The sequence below is a fragment of the Styela clava genome, chromosome 6 (assembly GCF_964204865.1).
Source record: "Styela clava chromosome 6, kaStyClav1.hap1.2, whole genome shotgun sequence".
NCBI classification, from domain to species: domain Eukaryota; kingdom Metazoa; phylum Chordata; class Ascidiacea; order Stolidobranchia; family Styelidae; genus Styela; species Styela clava.
The window spans coordinates 16,978,989-16,997,134 of NC_135255.1; the positions used below are offsets into that span (position 1 = coordinate 16,978,989).

The 18,146-nt window shown below is 35.2% G+C and overlaps 1 long non-coding RNA gene across 1 annotated transcript; it reads left to right on the forward strand.

The window, feature by feature from the left end:
• Positions 1-11,265: 11,265 nt before the first annotated feature.
• LOC120336463 (uncharacterized) lies at positions 11,266-13,085 on the forward strand. Its single transcript, XR_013476855.1, has 2 exons — positions 11,266-11,561; positions 11,826-13,085. It is a non-coding gene; the product is annotated as an uncharacterized LOC120336463 (long non-coding RNA).
• Positions 13,086-18,146: the final 5,061 nt, after the last annotated feature.

Below are 18,146 nucleotides of genomic sequence, written 5' to 3' on the forward strand. Positions count from 1 at the left end.
AAATCTCCATGCCTGATTCTAAACATTCGCTCATTCTGTGATTTCAAGTAAAAACTGTCAGTTTTTATTCAATTCAATTTGCAATCCGTTTATTATACCGTTCTGGTTGTTTTCACAAAAGTTAAATAACTGAATAGTCAGTAACATTGTTTCTTCAAGTTTCAGTTAATTAACGCAGTAGGCATAACTTGACTCGGAAAAAACTGCTATAGACCAGGCTAAAGTTAACCGGCATCAATTTTAAATGGCGGGTGGTTTAAAATTCAAGTTTTAATCGGGAAATCGCTTTCTGTTATTTTGCGAGAACGTGTTTTTGCACAATTCCAATTCATCTGCGCAAACTAAGCTCATACACGGGCGGAGCCATTGGCAAAGGTCTCATAAAGTATTTGCACAATCAACTTACAAGTCTTTTGCCCCGGTTTTTGATATTATATAAACATGAATTAAGAGCCAGGCTGGCGACTTCGTATAACATAAAATAGAGAGTGGGATGAAAATAAGTACATCAGCTCAAATAGAGTTTTATAGAAATCCGACTCTATTGGATACTTTTCAATCAAAAGGTTTGAAGGCCTTTTTAATATGCCCGTGATTAGTTTCTTCGAACCAAACACTCAAGGCCCACGCGATCAGGGCGCTGTGATAAGAGGTCTGTCTGAAAAGTCATCGGTATCTAGAAGGCCTCAATGACTTCTTCCGTACTAAAACGCTTTTGTAGGACTAATAATGGACTTTATACATAAATCGTCGACAGCTATGACTTGGGACATGAGTGTGGTATAAGCAGGGGCGGATTATGCCCCTTTGGTGCCCTAAGCACTGAAGACTTTAGTGCCCCCTTATGTGTAATTAATATTATAAAACAATAAACCACATAAGTGTATTATCCATTAAAAATAATTTTTACCGGTACCTAGTAGTCTACCTCAGGATGGTTCAAGGTTGCTAGGTTGAAGGACCGCAAAAACGTTTGAGGAGGTCTCGCGGGCCGCAAGTCGGAGAAAACCTAAAAGTGATCGAAATATCACGAGATTACATACTTTAAATTTCATAAACAACGACAGTTTCTTTGGCGTTCTTTTGAAGAAAATATATAAAGCCTTCAGTTATTTCAAAGTTAATTCCCGAGAAGTACCGTTGTATTTTCCGCATCTCGCGTTTAATGTCGCTTCAAATTATATTCTTTCGTGACAGATATTACTTGAAAGCAAACCAGACACTGTGTGGTGGGCAAGGAAATACGTTTATGCCCAGTGTCTCCAAAATGTCGAGTCCTACTTGATAAGTGGGACACGACATTTTGGAGACACGTGTTCCGGAGAAGTGGGACACGTGGTACAAGAGGGCTAAAAAAATACTGGATTGCGCGGCGGTAAATCGGCTCTGCGTTTCGTCCTACTGTCACATGGCCCAAGCTTGAAAACAGAGGAGTGTTTTTACTAAAATTAAGGCACAGAACCTCAGAAAAAAAGGGTTTAAATCTCGGGATTCCAACCCCAGTTGGAATAGCTAAAAAATTCAAAAACGTTCTGCTATCAGATACAAATAAACACTAAAATTGTTCTGTGGGCCGCACGGAATGTATCAGCATGGCGGCGTTGGATCATCCTGGTCCACCTTATCAAAAAACTACCGACTTCGCTGACCACTAAATCGTTGAAATGCGATCGCGGAACCGCCACATAGTGCAAATAGTTCATTGGTCCAATTATTGAAGAGAAAAGAAAGTTTATGTAAAACAAAAATGCAAGGAGGATACTAGGAAGAAAAAGAACAACAATTTAGGAAATCGACTCATAGGCCCATTTCGTGTCCAATAAATAAGTTTCAGTATTTATTTTCAATAAAGAAGGTTAATATTAGACTTGAAGACGAAAACAATCGAACATTTCGAACTTTGAGTCGTCTCGTGAACTCGTAATATTTTAATAAACACCGATAAACTATATAAAATTTATGTGGTGCCCCTCTTTGCTTGGTGCCCTAAGCACGTGCTTATATTGTTTAATGGTTAACCCAGCGCTGGGTATAAGCATAATAAGACTTCTCTCATACACCGTAAAATTTGGTTTTAAGCAAGTATATATTTATAAGTACATAGCGTTTCTTGATCGACGAGCGGGCAATCAGACTTTATAGTTCAATTCATCGCCACGGAGTTTTGTTAATTCTTCGAAGTATCGAATATTCAAACATATGTGTTGCAGTCTGTCCCAATGGTGGTGCGCAGAGGTGAAATTGATATCGATACTTGAGTAACATTGTACTAAGACCACAAAATTTATAACAAAAAATCGAAAGGAAGCACGGTACATTCAGGTATTATATATATTTAAAAAATTTATATTTTAATTATATTATTATATATATAATTATCACTGCATACTGATTGATATCGGTATCTGAATTTATATTCATAATGCTATTTCTTAATAATACCAAATCATGGAGAAATGCTACACAATACGCATTGCTTCTGATGTACAACGATCAAGAGTTTTTCTTAAAAGTCAGAATGTTGATTCCGGTAGTGTTGAAATAACGAAATACGTCGAAAACGCCAAGAACTTTGGCAAATCTTGGAAAAGAATGGAAATGACGCAAATTCCTGTGAAGCGCAAAAATTGGGCAAGTGTCGCAATGTGCAAGTTTTAGATTCTTTCCTTCAGAAAAGCAACATAGCCTTCGTTATCTTCCATAGCAAAACTATTTATTTTTGTTTGTCACTGCAATATTATTAAATGGGCGTATGATTTTACGTCCATGCTTTTTCAGGTGTCGCAATGTTGAAGTTTTAGAATGTTTACTTCAGAAAAGGCAATATAGCCTAAGCAGGTTTGGAAGACCTGCTGCGTGTGTACCATATTCGGTTATTGAACTTTAGCTTGTTCTGTATCCCTTACCAATTTCTGGCGAAGATGTTACAGTAAGCCAACAAAAATACGATTTGCTTTATATTTACCGTTCTCGTAAAGCGTTATTATCGTGCGCGTTCAAATATTTTCAGTTATTTCAGGGAAATCTACCAAACACGTTTGAATGTGAAAATATAGCAAGTCTAATTGACAGCTTATTGTTTGAACCTTTCATTAATTTTTTGTTCCAGACACGTGATTAGTGCAAAAACATTGCTCTATGTTAAGAAAACAGTATTTTGTTTTATCCGATTAAATATTTTGTCGCCGGTCCGAGGCTCTTTATACCTAACTTCGAAAAAAATTCCGGCCATAAACAAATGATAGATTTTGTTACACAAGAATGAATAAATTGAAGGTCAAGTAGACTGAGAGTGAAATGTTTGTAATATTATTATTAATAAAATCATCGAACTAAGCAACAAACTCACATGTATATACTGTATATATGTATAGTCTGCAACGCGCTTCCCAGAGCGGCAGCCCCAATATGCCCCGCACTCGGAGACAACCGGTATAGTATCGAAAATAAAATGACATGTGATCTTCGGTAATGCTTTTATGAGTTTACAATCCAGTAATGTTTTTTACAGGATTATTCTTATGTAAACATATGTGTTTGAAGAAATGCTCCGAACTAGTAGTTTCTGTGACTCCAAAATTATATGAATTAAGTTTGTTTCGAACTGATAGTGCTGCTATTCCGCTTAAACTTTCATTAACAAAATTTTAATTATATTTAGCAACAGATTGCGATGTATAAATCATCCGCTAATCGAAATGGAATAATTCTTCCGCGGCGTACTTGATCTCACAAATGGTTATACCAGAACATTCTACAAGATGTTCCAGTCTCAGTTTACTTTTTGTGTTGTTTTGATTGATGTCAGATGACCGAAATAAATTGCCTAATGGGTGTTTGACTTGCAGTTGTAATGAACAACTGATTTATTACTCCCGTACTCGACCAAGTTATCAAAAAGTAGTTTGTCATGTCGCCAACCGGTGTTAGTAACCAGACCGCCCGTCCTAGTAAAATGACAGTAGTTTCGTCAACCCGCCTTATCAATTTTCTTTTCATCTGAGATGAAAGTGTTGAATTTATGAGATCTATATATATGAATGTGTAGACGCCTAAGCTCTAAAATTCAGGACTCAGATTAGCGTGCGATCGGAAAAAAATATGCAAACTAGCGGAAGACGTAAGTGAATGTTTACTGGTAAACCGTCTGAATTGAAATGACGGCATTTTTGAATTTTACTTTTTTGGTTGTGATTTAGCGCAAAAACTTTTATATTGTGTATGGAAATTCTATTTTTGGGACTTCACATTGCAGCACAGAAATTTGTTGGCGTAGGGGGATTTACTGGTATGAGGTTGGGATCAACTGCTGCGAGTTCTGTGCGCCTCTGATGTATCAAAGCAGGGGTGTGTAATCTTTATTACAGGAGAGCCAGATACAAATAACTGGGTGGAACCGCGGGCCGCACCTTTATTAAAAATTGGCTTTTTCGTAGTTGCAGGCACAAATTTGATCATTGATCCTATGACATGCGTTATTTGCTTCGCACAAGCTCAGGTATGTTTGCAATTTTAAGTGATTGCAATTACTCGCACTTACTAGATTAAACTGAATCAAAAAATTGTTTCGCGGCTGAACACCATTAAAATTGGCACTTTTCCGTGGGTCGCACAATTTTCCACATTGGCCCGCGGGCCGTAGGTTGCAGACCCTTGTATTAAAGCGTGGCCTATTTGGTAATCACCCATGCGTGTAGTAGTCATTTCCGTTGTGGTATTCAAGCGATGTATCCGCGTGTGCTTGGTATTCAATTCTCCGTTCTCAGTGGTTATTTAGTGCCACTTTGGTATGTGATTTCAGTATTAATCCTGACCCTAATTCAAAGATGACAGGGTTAGGTCTGAATTATATTGAGTTGAGATCAAGTGAAGAAAGTATGATCACGTACCAATGTAGTTTTATGACGCTGAGATTGCGTGGACAATTTCAACGTCAGATCAATTGTATGCTGAAATGCTTCAGAATCGTGACGTAACAAATCGTCTGTCATAATATGCTACGCTATTGGTATGATGTTGTTTCATGTTGCGACTTCAACACCAATTTTGTCTGGCTAAAGCAGTGGTTCTCAAACTTTTTAAGTCTCGCCCCCTTTTAGAATTTGTCAAGTTTCGCGCCCCACTTCAAAAATAGATAACCTGGAACTCATTAAAATTAACATAAGACCTCTCTTGTTTGTTTCGGTTAAAAAATATATCAACGAAATAAATTTTAACTGAACAACAAATTAAATTTAATCGCCAAGTCACGTGTTGGTGATCGTTGACCAATAGGGTTTACCTCACAGTTCTTGAGTGAGAAGACACGTTAGGCAAGGTGCGATGGAAAACGTGTCTCCGAGGCTTTTAATAAATGTACCATCCAACAAACGAATAAAATCCTAAATCGGCAGCGCATCTGGATCGGGCGCTCAAACTCGAGAGCCGTGGGTATAGGCAAGTCGCACTCTGACTTTTGTACAGTTTGAATCAGAGGTAAGCAACATTTTTTGTCGGTGGGTCATGTCTATTATGATAACATTTTTTGATACGTCTATGTTGTTCAGTTTATTGGCGAGTGTACCAAAATTTCAAATAAAAGTGCATAAAGTCACAATTCCCTATCGCGTTTAATATCTGTCACAACCTACTCACTGGTCGTATTTACCATTTAAGTCAATAATTCGAATAATCTACTTGACTATATGTTAGTCCTCATGACCTGGAAATGACGAAAGATATGGGGGAATGAGGGTAGTGCGAAAAAGATGGTACAAATTCTTCTGTGGGTCAATCATCCACAATTACAAATGTGGGTTAGAAACTGATAAAATCGGCCAAGTAAATAAAATACCAAAGTAAAACTAATAAATTATTTATAAATATCAGAACGTCAGCTAAATTGTACTGCATTTGAATACGAGTTCTGTATGTGTAGTGTTGTAACAACCTCGAGGACCGGCAACAAAACATTGGAATTAATAAAATAAAAATATTAACCTGTATTCGCCTAATGAAAACAGTGTTTTCTTACCGGCTTTGTGTCCAACACAACAATCACAAAATAGCAAAGCAAAAACATTCAAACAACGAAATTCTCAATTAATTATTTATATTAAAGCAGCGTGATATTTAATTTTAGCAGAATGCTGTATTATTAACAATTCTAAAAGAAAACAAAACACAAAGAGAGATCATTGGCCAATTAAATAACACAATTTAATAACAAATAATGAAAAATTGGCGTATCTTAGACGAACGCGGATATTGTATTGATTTTTCAGAGCTAACCCCCCAAATTTGTGCACATCGACCCCCCACCAGTTCACACTTTACCGAAGCTTATGAAGTGACCTCATCATTCCGTCCTTAAGCTTTGTCGAATATCTCGGCGCTTTCTTGATTACCTCCACGTCTCGTGTTATTTCTCCGCTGATTTAATTGAACAATCTCCTTTCTCAAATTCAATTTTTACTCATATGTCAAAACAATACACTTGATGTAGCATTTTTATGTCATTTGTCACCATTATAACCTTATACCATTTTTGCTACAAATATGTCGATTTTAAACACTAGCAAAAATTTGAAACGTTGCTGAAACGTGTGACAGCTTGTCGGCCTAAATCCTACCGGGAAATCAACATAGGTGTCCAACACCCAATTACGACAAAACACTGTCAATCAACCGCAGGGGGATTAATATGATGAACCCGATAAAAACGAGAATAGCTTGATTAAAATTGTGATTCTACTTTATAGTCCACATTTGAAAAAGTATCACTGTCGCAATTTTGGATATCTTTTGATAACGAATACCCATCGCTAAGTAATCGAGCAATTAAACTGTTGTCCGTATTTTCAACTAGTTACTGCGTTATGCAAAAACATTTTTCTCACTAGCCTTAATCAAAACGAAGCAAAGAAATCGGTGGACGCCGCTGCAGAGCTCCGGGTTGCAGAAACTTCTTTGAGGCCTCGTCTGCAATCCGATATTGGAAACGAAACAGCAGCGAAATCCTTACTAGAGTTAATTGCGTTTGTACTAATTTGGCATGTACATGTTTTTTATGTGAGATGTTTTGTGCGTGCCTTTCTTACGCATAATGGGTGCCCAGCACTGCATTTCATTACGTAAAGATATGGTAATATTTCATTTCAATTTTTGGCCGGCACATTATTATATTGTTTTTCTTCTTGTGAAATGTTTTTAATTGTGCCTTTTTATCTAGAAGCATATCGAGTGCCCGACATTGCATTGTATTACGCAAATATATGTTATTCTTTTCTGTTCCGGTCATTTCAATTTTTGCCGGTCCGCGAGTAAATTTAACTTGATTTTACCGGTCCGCTACGCAAATATATGTTATTCTTTTCTGTTCCGGTCATTTCAATTTTTTGCCGGTCCGCGAGTAAATTTAATTTGATTTTACCGGTCCGCGAGGATAGAAAGGTTGGGAACCGCTGGTCTATATGGTGATTAGTCAGGTGCTAATTTAGGTGACTAGTTTTGTTTATAAAACAATTTGGGTCTTCAACACTGGTGCATACTATTAGAACCAGGAATGATTCCCGCAATTAATTTTAATTCTTTTACGCTCTTGTTAAAGCATTAATCCTCGGGAATAATTTCTGCATTCATTTATATCCAGACTTGGTTTATGTTATGTTTATCACAACCATAACTAACCAGTTTTGCTGTCGAAATCAGAAAAGCGTTCCTATCGTTCCAATCTCCAATCTTCCATGCTATGGCCTTTCGTCCTGATGTACATCAACAAATATGCATTAAAATACTGTTTCGTCGTACTTTGTTACCTAGCCGCAAGTACAGTGACAGTAAAATTTGTTTTAAGTCAGGCGGCATGACCAAGTAAAGTATGAATTTCTAAAAAAAATGAATTGCAAATTGAAGTTTCATGTGTGTGTGTTTGATATAACGTTGACTTTGCTTACAATTTAAAAGTACATAACAAACAATAGCTACTCCTCTAAAATATCCAACACACAGATTAAAGTGCCATTTCCGACGACATTAATCTACCAAATTCTACTAATCTATTTCTCATTTTTCAACTTTTTTACCTTCCAAATGGGGTGGAGAATGATTTACAAAATATGTAGATATCTGGAAACGAAAATTAAATTTTAGCAACTCATCTATCTAAATGCCCGGGAATATATATGTTCTGGTAAGGCATGATTCGCGGTTTCTGTTGTCCTTGTTGGCTCCTTGCTAAGTATCAAATTTAATTTTTTTGACGAATAGACTACAATGAAATTGGCTGGCATATATTTTTTCAGAACATTTTTTATACTTTGCATATTCAAATAGTGTAGCCGTGCACATAAATTATTTTAGCTTTACCTAGGTTTTCAAATTGCCGTAACGTTGTAGTTTGCTATCTAGAATGCTTTGCTTTAAGCAGATGCTGAATCCACTTTTAAGATTTCGAAGTCTGGTCGCTCTAGCGACAATTTTAAGAACATGGAAAATATGATGTAAATAACCAGCGCTAGAAATTTATAGTTCAATGCTGACCTATGTATGGAGCAATAAATATCACTTTAAAACCAGTCGGTATAATATAAATAGTGGTAATTCCATACTAATAAGTTAAATTGCAGCATATCGTAATACTGCACTTCATTGTTTCCTGCTAAAACGTATAGAGAAGAATGCAAACAATACAGCGGATGTTTTTCATTCAATCACTTTCAATAATATGACGTTAATTAATTTATAATAATATATGCAAGTCATCATGGCTTGCGAGCTTAATTTATTGCCATGATGTAAATTTACATTTTACTTTATTATAACTCCAAGTTTGGGCCGCTGATAAAGTTTGACAAAACTTTGGATTATGAAAATAATCGATGTAAATGAGTTTAATTTTAAACAACGATGAAGAGTGCACTTATAACTATGGTTCAATGAACCCTTTCGGCTTACAATTAAAATATTCTTTCTTATCGTTAATAGTAATTTATTCCAAGTTGTTTTTCATCTTTATAGAAGACATAAAATAATCAAATTTCGAGTATCATTAAACAACATATTCGATAACTATATATATTTGAATTTACAGACAAAACTTACAAAGTTACAACACAAGGTTTCTTCTGCGTTGCTTGTGGCCCAGCTGAAAATATTTCCAATATGGCCAGTGCCTGGCATCTAGCACTTCATGAAAATTACGAGGTTATCGTGTTGTGACTACACGTTGAAAATTTTATCTTTACCAAACAAAATAGCACAGACGAACATTTATCATGGTACTTTATCTTGTGTTATCGTATTACGTCATTTTGCATTGTTGTCATCGTTGTGTTGGTGTTGCTAATTGTTGTTAGAGCTTGAAAAAAGAGTGCTCCCCAAGTATGTGCACCAAAATAACGCACACCCTGGACAAAGTTTGTGTATCACGTTAGTTCAGGTTGTGCGCCATCTTGATGCACATATTTCGGGAGCTCAAAAAAAAAAAATATTTCAATACGAAAAATGTACACATTAGTACAAATTGTCTCCAAGTCTCATGGGACAACAATTTGCTGCTATATTCGATCAAATATATGAGAACAATTTCATACGGCGTATAGAAGCACTTTTATATGGCATATGGGAGCACTTTCTGCGGTTTCACTTGGGAATCACTATCTTGTTTTATTTGTATTCTTAACAAAATCTAGGACAGTCAGTTGTTATATTCACTTGAGGTATCATTAATGCAATTTTTTGACAAGTGAGGCTATATAAAAGTTTTGTTTGCTTTATCCATCCAGTAATCAACAGCTCGTAATAATTTTAATTAATATTTCATAAAAGTTCAAATAAATAATCCTTCCGTAACAGTAACAGGAACATCACGAAAATAAACAATTGAACAGCAAAACATATTTAAGATCCAAAATTAAAAAATCGATTATAAGAAACTTGTATCAGGTAAATAACCAGAGTATTTGCGTAAAATACGAGGCATTTTTTCATAGGTACGGTGACTTGCATATTTCATAGTCCAAGGCTGTAACGAGTCTTAAACTGAAAGATCGCAAATTTACCGTATTAAAATATTCAAGAACGCACATGACGTTTAAGTACAACACATGCGTTTTATAATAAGTACTACTAATTGTTAGTCACGCTTATTACCACGATATCACCTCCTGCTATCTCCCATGTTGCGTATTCTTGTAGGGATTATTTGCTGCTTTTACTGGACACATAGTGGACCTATGGATAGTTTTTTTTATGCTGCTGTTGTTCTTGTTGTTAGAATTTTTCTGTCTTACCCTTTTAAAAAAAATCGCCTTCCTTTTTAATTGCTGCACCAATTGCTCTGAAATGTTCAGTGGTTAAAGATTGTATTTTCCTCTTTATTTATTTTAAACTTTTATTTATTTTAAAATTTTCTGTGGGTCCGAGAGATTCGTTTCTGTCATTACAGTTAAGAATAGCGCTACTTGTGGCAAATCCGCGTTTGCGTGTGCGATCTTGTGGTCCAGCGAAGTCGTGAACTTTGCGGGTACCGGTATGATAGACAGACTACTCCGTGCCCATATATTTGAGCATCGCCCTCTTATTTTGCAAATACGTTGGCATCTTCAATGATAATTATACCCCAAATTAACCCGGTAAAAATCACGTGCGTTATCTCTCAAAATATCCACCTGTTACACACATCTAACGACAAAGTTTTTTATTTTAAAGCTCATGTTTGAATATTTTTGACTTCGGATTTTAAGAAATCCATTTTTTTGCAACGAATGCTTTTTGTTGAGCTCTGATTAGGGGATTGCTAAAACCGGCCAAAAAAGTTCTCATGTTTCAGTCATTCCGCATTAACCTATGAGTAGCTGTTACTATTCGATTAATTCGTAACTGCTGATATTCCGAAAAAAAGATATGAATAAAAAAAATCGTTTGATTCAACAGAAAAATTACCTATCAGAAGAATTAATTGTACTTTATTAGAAATTAAATTACAAATTAAAGTATTTTCCTTCTATCTGTACATCCAATGTCTCAAAATAATCAACATTATCTTCATCAGAACAATATATTTCACCTAACCCAAGCATTCAGATCCAATTATCCAGGCTGATGCAACATCTTGTAGCATCTGATTTATGTAAATTTCCGATTTGATATTATTGTTAAAGAATGCAGCCGCCTGTGATGATTTTTAAATTTTGACGAACCACTCCCCTGCCCTCCTCTTTCTCTCTTCATCTCAGTTCTGTCACAAATTCGTTTAACCGTTCAACTTTCGTTAGTTCATTAGATGTCGTTAATATGTTGTTTAAACCTCACTTGTCTTTCAACTCCCTACGACATGTAGGAAAGCTTGACATTTTGAATATTGTTTCAAGCTAGGATATCATATGTTAATGGAACCTGTTTACTTTTTTTCAGAGATCAAAACTTTGCGACAATAATTATTTTTCCAAGAGTCACGACCTCATTTGAAAGGCATGATTTTGGTTATTGGCGGAATAATACAAGCGGCGACCTGATGTGGCTGCCCAATATGGAAAAAACAGCTTCACCTAATACTGGTCCAGGTTGGGCGCTTGATGGACGTAAGTTAAAAGGAAAGTATTTCAAACTTATAGGAGTTAAAATCTTGTTTGTTATAATTATTTATTATCAAAATCATATCTCAGAACATCCGATTCAAATTATATTTCGTTTTCTCCGTGAAAGTGCTGCTCTTCTGAGTTGCTCTTATCTCTCCCAATATATTAGGCATCTAACATAGTTATAAATTCACGGTGTCGTAAATTTACCTAAATTTGGCATCCAAGTTATCCTATAAACTCAACTTATTTTTATATCGTTAACAGAAGATTACCTCTGTATGGAAGGGAGCAGACCAGCAAAGACATAAAGCAATTCTGAGAGGGCCCAAATGCTTGCGTGGATGCTTTTGTATTCGTTTCGTTTGCCACATGATGGTCGATCCAAAAACAACCATTGGTCTTGCGAACGGTGAAACTGTGAATTTCAACGGATTTCTCATATGGGATGGCAGAAAATGATTGAAACGGTGGATATGCCAAGAGAATCTATGTTAAGGGCTGTATTTAGACATATATTCCTAAAATACTCCTTTTTTAAAAACTATTGTAAGCCGGAACTGTATAATATTGTGTTGATTACAAATAAAACTAGAAGAGTGTTATAAACCAATATTAATGATCCAAATACCAATTTTACCTGTTGAATATCAACAATTTCAGATTGAAATTGTTGCAACAGAGGGAACAACATTTCGAGGGCATAAAATCAGAGCAACACCCGGAATGTGAATTGAGGATATGTAAAGACAACACTTACTAACATTGAATCTACGTCGTTTAATTTGTGATCAAGCCACGCCACATGTTAATAAATTTTACGAACCATGAACCGACACAACTATGTTACGTAATGCAGTTACCAGTGTTTCAACTATATTTTATTTGATATCAGCAATATTTTAAATGACAAGTTCTGGATGCTTTGACCTAAATACTAGAATCTTCAATAATATGAGTATTTCAAACTATATCTAATTTGATTCTTCATTTGCATGAACTTAGACGTTAGAATGCAAACTTGTCTTCATTTGAGCGCTGAATCCATATTAGATTTAGGAAGCAATCATGAGATTTAGGAAGCAATGATGCCTGAAAAAGATTATTTTTTGAATTTAATTACAATGAAACCATGGTTAAGTATAGTTTTGGGTTTCTGACAATCTGCAAAAACGACATATTATGTCCACGTTGTTATTACACCGACTATTTGGCGTCACATTTACCTCGAATGCTTGTGTATGTATAAGTTTCTTAAGTCGTGAAATAGTCCTGATAAAATAAGTTCTTTGTTTATTTCTAAATATATTTTGGACAGAATCATAGATTGTGTGTTTGTACGTTACCATATCGTCAGTGAATGCAAGATAGCTAGCAATGGGGAGATAGACTTTGTAATTGACCCAGGTTTATTTTGACGATCTCGGTCGGACAATGTAAAACTACTCTCGTTAATTGGAAAATTTCATCATTTCTTCGTTGACAGGAATATACATAACGGCGTAAACAAAATCTTTTATCAGTTTTGTGTTTTTTTCTCATTCTTGTTTGTTTATTATTTCGTGCCATTACAAGTCGGCTGATTAAAATTTATTTTGATTCAAGTGTTTCTCGTTTTACCAGTGTTAACTTAATTAGATAGACACCAATAGCGGATAAAATGGCATGTAGCGTACGAAATGAGTGTCGTTTCTGTTGGTAAATGAGCTTAAAGCGAAATTTTTGCAATTCACATTATCCAAATCATCATTAAGATAACATTTTTTATCTTTTGCAGTGCTCTCAGAACAATATAATGGTGCCTTTTTCTTTCGTATTCAGTGTACATAATGTCATTTCATTTTGTAAATGAGAACATTGTGTAGAGAGAATTTCAACATATCTTTCGTCGTCGTCAGGAAAATCCAAAACCCCGCAGTCGCTCGTTTGTTCACTTTGCATTAGAAGCGTAGATTTATGAGTCGGTCAGTCGGCACCAGAGATTAGAAGGGATCAAACTGATGAATTTTAAACTTCGTTTTTCAATGTCATTGTTCCTCAATTGGTATTCGTTTAATCTTCAACGTCACGCCGCCGGACGACCAATTCCGCAAGAAAGAAAAATAATTATTGATGTCCTCGTAGCACGGATCCGAGTAAGTGGACAGGTGCTTCAGAACTAGCAGAATCAATATAAATAAGTTCGAAGTCTAATTGAATACCTGCCACCATGACAAAACCAATCAACGACTATAACAAAACTAGCTCCAAGAAAACAAGGCATTTTTTAAATATTTTGAAACACCAACTGGCTGCGTGACTGATCTAGCTCACAGTCCTAAATCCTAGTCTTGTCGGCCCCATCAAAACGATAACATTAACATACTTCTTGATATCCAAAGCATGCTAATTTTTTTGTAGGAGTGTGAACAAGCAGAGAGCAATGTTGACGCGTGGTGCACTGATATAACAACAACGGTTCACCGGTGAATTTCATCTGGTTAACGATTAATTAAAGAAAACTTTTCAAAATTGTTAGGCGGACATCTAAATCAAAGTACCAAAAACTCAATTACATCTTTCATAAAAATTCCAGCGAGTAATTTATCAAATTTATTAGCAACAATAACATAAAAATTTAAAACCATAAGGATCATTATCCTAATTCTATCTAAGTAGAAAAGTGGCGGGCACCCTTTCTGCGATATCGAGCAATCAAACCTAGGCAAAGTGGACGAACGACAGCGTCGTCTATAATCACAAGCTTGTTTTGATATTTTATTTTACTACTTCGCAGTAATTAGTTGAATGCATTAAATCAAAAATGATAATGTCATTTTGAAAAGAATTGGATAATCGTGTTGGAGACCGATATATATTTGTCTTTGAAAAGTCGATTTATAGAATTAAACTGAAAAAATTCTTTTTCCCAGTCATATCGTTATCTTTTTTATATCAAAATGCCGATATTACTAGCATCTATTGTATCTTCCGATCCAACTTTGGAATACTAATCTTGCGCTTTCTCATCATTTTAGCTTATAATAATTACATCAAAGTACTGTTATTATGTACCTACTAAACTCGCAACTAAATAATTCGTTGACTAGATGCGAACATTGTACGACCATCTCTTCCGCAGACTAGTGAAATAAACAACGGAGATTACAAAAGAAATTGTTGAATCAGTGAAATTAATTATAAATTAAATGATTGGCATAAAAAATACATTGTATTCAGAACATGAAAACATGCATGATTAGTCCTTAAATGAGTTTAATCCTTGAGGGTGACCGAAACCTGGAAAACCGGGAAGTTGCCGACTCAAAATTGTCTTAACAAATTAACTGGACAATATCATAAATCGGAACCCAAAAATAATTGAGTCAGTACCAACATAACAGACTAGACGAAATTCTTTTAGGTGGCGAAAGGGATTTTAGAAAATGGTGAATAATGAGCTTGTTTCGCAAACAAACCCCTTGAAACTTGAAGGTGAAAATTGATAATGGATGTCGTTGAGGTAAGAACAAAATTAAATAGCATACGGAGCCGGAAGTCAGTCCAGAACAAGACAAAGCTAACAAATATGAGAGCTTAAATAAACCTCGCCCTAAGTAAAGCCGAGAAAGTATTTTTAAATGCTATAAATAAGAAAATATTGAAAAATATATATTGATGATCACACGAACGTTAATTACAAACGTGCACTTTTCTTCGAAACTTACACTGTTCTGATTCAAAATTTCACGGAATTAAATCTACGCCAACTAGATTGTAGGAAATAGAATACAGAATACATATTTGCAAACTAAATAGTATTTTTCCGGGTTCCACTAGCTCATTTGATATAGAAAATTATTATTGCTTAGCGTTTAAGACTGGTGGCGCGTGAGAAATATGAGAAATCACTCTTCAGCTAACACTGTCCCTGATCCGAATTAGGCATTTGATGGACGATAGGTAAAAGCGAATGCTTTATACACAGCCATATTGAAAAAGGATTTATGATTTTCATTCATCACAATGAATGAACCCGAATCTAATATGGTTCTATTTATATTCGTTTTGAATATAAAAGTTATTGAACATCCGTTGTTCTGCATTCCAAAAAATTTTCATGAACGGTACGATTGAAATTGTTTTAAATTGTAGACACGCCAGGGCAACATGGACGCATATTCACTATATATCTTATAAATAATATGAGCGATAACAGAAGAAATGGTGTGTTGATTACAATCGGATATTTAAGAGAAATTTTATGGTATGACAAAACCAACAATTCCAATCTAATACTTACAATAATTTCATTCTGAAATCTTTACAGTGAAAACGTTCCTGAAAAAGCACCTGATGACATTAGTGAAACGCCGAGAATGTATATCGAGCTCATGTACACTCATATCGCTGAATCACTCCTGTTCAATGCGTTCGATCCTGTTCTCAAGCCATGATTACTGGTCATGATCGACTCAAACCCCATACTGTCCGTTCCATGTCACATGTCACAACTCTTGTTGCGATACTAAATCTTGTATACTGTATTCGCATTGGTAGTTAAAATTGTAGTATTTTAAAAAGTCAAGTTTTGGACGTCTAGGTTGCGGTTCATTAACCCTCCCATCACTTTCCCCCTCAAATTCACGCTGGCGATAGGCATGAGCCATCATAGATGACATATTTATATTAACTTAATACCGTTCGCCTTATACATTATCCATTGCAGTTATTTCATCACTTTCACAGGGATTATTAGCTTGATTAGTTTTTTTCGCAATATAACTTTTTAACAAAATTATTCACTATTTCACTCAGGGTCGATATAAAAGACAATTGGTAATCGAATTCAGTGTTTTCCCGTCTTATTTTGAATCCAACTGCGTAGACCAGCCTTTCGCGATAATTTTTTTGAATTTTTTTTTTTTTAGCAAGTTTAAGCATTTTAATAACACAAAGAAAATCTCTATTTAAAGAAAAAATTGGTTGAAATATTAACAGCACAACTTCGACATGCATGGATATTATTCGAGTGGAATTGCTCCATCATTTTAACATTGTATTACGTCAATTTATTTCTACAAATACTTTGCAAAACAATTAGTCGATTGGTATTTTGGCACTTACGCGTTTAAATCATCGCCTAGCATCTGTGGAATCAGCTCACATTTGAATGGATGCTACTATATCGTCACGCTAATATTCGAATTGCGTAAGTCATTTTTGGAGGGTTTTGAGTTTTTTTATAAAATAGGTATTTATGATTTGGTATGACATGCACACTTGTGCAATTGTTTCGTCATAATGAATTATCGTTGTTACCGCAGGACTAATGTGACGTCACAAAGGCAAAATAACCTCGCCGAAAGATTTTCTAGTTTTTGCATCTCAAATTCTAGCTCAGCACTTATAAATTTGAAATCATTCTATAGTATAAGGAGGTATGCACTTGTGATATTCACTGTCCGAGTCCAATTCACCTTGGTTGGCTTTTATATTGGATGCGTTGCTGTTTTATTCTTTATTTTTAATCTAAGTCAAATTTCGGTGGGTTTGCAGAGCGTGTTATATTGATGAAATATATATTTTTAAACATAAAAAATGGACCTGAATCAGATTAGCAATTTTGGGGATTAGACATCTTAGATACTGGGAATTACAATCGTTTTTGGATTGTTTGGTTTTCAGGACTGGTGCAAAATTGCGTATGTCCCCAAGCCATACCCACATTTCTGCCTAAGTCACAGTGCGCCATTATGACGTCACATAACGGCGTCATACAAATTAAATTAAATCCGGCTACCATCAAAAAATTGAACCATGGCAAATTATTGACTCTCAATGGTACAACAATATTATTAGGAAGTTTTTTACGTTTTTCTCAAAACTGCTAAAAATGACTAACGCAATTCGGTTATTAGCGTGACGATATTGGACCACACTAAACGTGCTCAAACTCAATGAAATTAGGTAAATCCAGTCAATCTGAAAACATAATTTATCAGTTGATTTTTCAGATTTTGCCGCTTCCGTGTTGTCTCAGCGCCCGTCCTTAATGCAGTCAGCTTATTTTTGAATAGTTAATAATATACGTGTTCAGATCGAAATATTTAAATAGACCCAATTTCAAACATCTTTTGAAAAGTCGATAAATTTATTTTGTGAGCGGCTCCTAAACTTATATATAGTAACGACCTCGGAAGCAACCTGCACGTTATCCAACCTCAAGTGAAAATACTTTATTTCAGAGAAGCAGGAATCTGACAGTATATAATCCGATGTATAATTGGATTCTGAAAAGTGGAACAGTTGCGATATGACTAATGATATATGTATGTTATGATATATGTATTACAATAGACTGCATTTCAACTAACCAGGAATATAACGGAACTAATTACACATAATGGATTGTTTTTTCTAGTTATTCTTAATTGTGCATACACCATAAGCCCTCCAAAAATATTCCAGGTTTTAGCTTTCGAATACTAACCGCATGCTTATTTAGCCGAAGTTTATTCGGAAATAAATTTAACGCCTCGAAATTGTAGATTAAATCCTGATGCAAATTTTAAAATAGCATTGATTGGTAAATGGGGAAAATTATAT